Here is a 1,067-nt window from a genome sequence, read left to right on the forward strand (position 1 = left end):
ATTTTCTATTTTTTTAAATTTGATTAATTTTATATTATATTTGCATTCCAAGTAATTCACTAATTTATGAATGTCTTGCTTGAATTGTTTTTCTTTGATTATCATGTAATGTCTCTTTCTTTCTACCTGAATCATATTTATAAAAGAATGAGTATTTTCCAGTTTAAACGATATTAGTCAAATAATTGGACTAGATATTTCCAAATACGCTGAGAATCTCCACATTTACTTTTCATTGCTGTATTTTTTTTATAAACCATTATAGAACAAGACTCTCTATTGTTAATTTTTACATTAATTCTATTATTTAATGAAGCAACAGTCTTATTGTGAGTAAAGGAAGAAAACAATTGATAACTCCATTTGAAGAGAATGAAAAACACTTGCTTGAGCCCCTGTAAACTCAAGAGAGAAAGTCGTGAATGAATAATTTTACTGAAAGTAAATGACAGATAAAGATGTGTAAATTGTTGGGGTTTTTTTCCCCTTACGAATGAATAATGTTGAGGAACGGATAAGGAAATTAGAGAAACATAAGCTTTTCTTTGTATTTCTTATTATTATTACCGTCGTTCCACACATTTAAGTAATTCTTTTCAGACTGTTTGTCCTCGTCATGAAAATAAAGGTAAACTTGAATCAAAATTGTTCCTCACTATCAGTCAAGATGACGAACTACCACGACAAGAAGATATGGAGAGGTGACTTTCAAAATTTGTTAACCAGTTAATCTACGTATTCTGGAAAAACTCGCAGAAGTCCCAGGTTTGAAACTTTTATTTTGTCAAGATGAGGGTCATTTAAATCGATCGATATTTGAAGGAAAAGTTTTTTCTGGCTAAATTTTTAAATACCATTTTTCCCAGAGTACGGTAGTTAACTGATTAATCGCATTTTTTCATTTATTTGGTGAGTTAAAGAGAAAACTGCTATTTATTTTTCATTTAATTGGTGAGGTAAAGAGGAAAATGACATCTCTTTATCATTTATTTGGTGAGTTAAAGAGAAAAGTGCTTGTCTTTACTCTGTATTGCCTCATAACACAATTCCGTCAGAGTTTTGAAACT

The sequence above is a fragment of the Berghia stephanieae genome, chromosome 1 (assembly GCF_034508935.2).
Source record: "Berghia stephanieae isolate SIO BIC M18660-M18661 chromosome 1, UCSD_Bste_1.3, whole genome shotgun sequence".
NCBI lineage: Eukaryota > Metazoa > Mollusca > Gastropoda > Nudibranchia > Aeolidiidae > Berghia > Berghia stephanieae.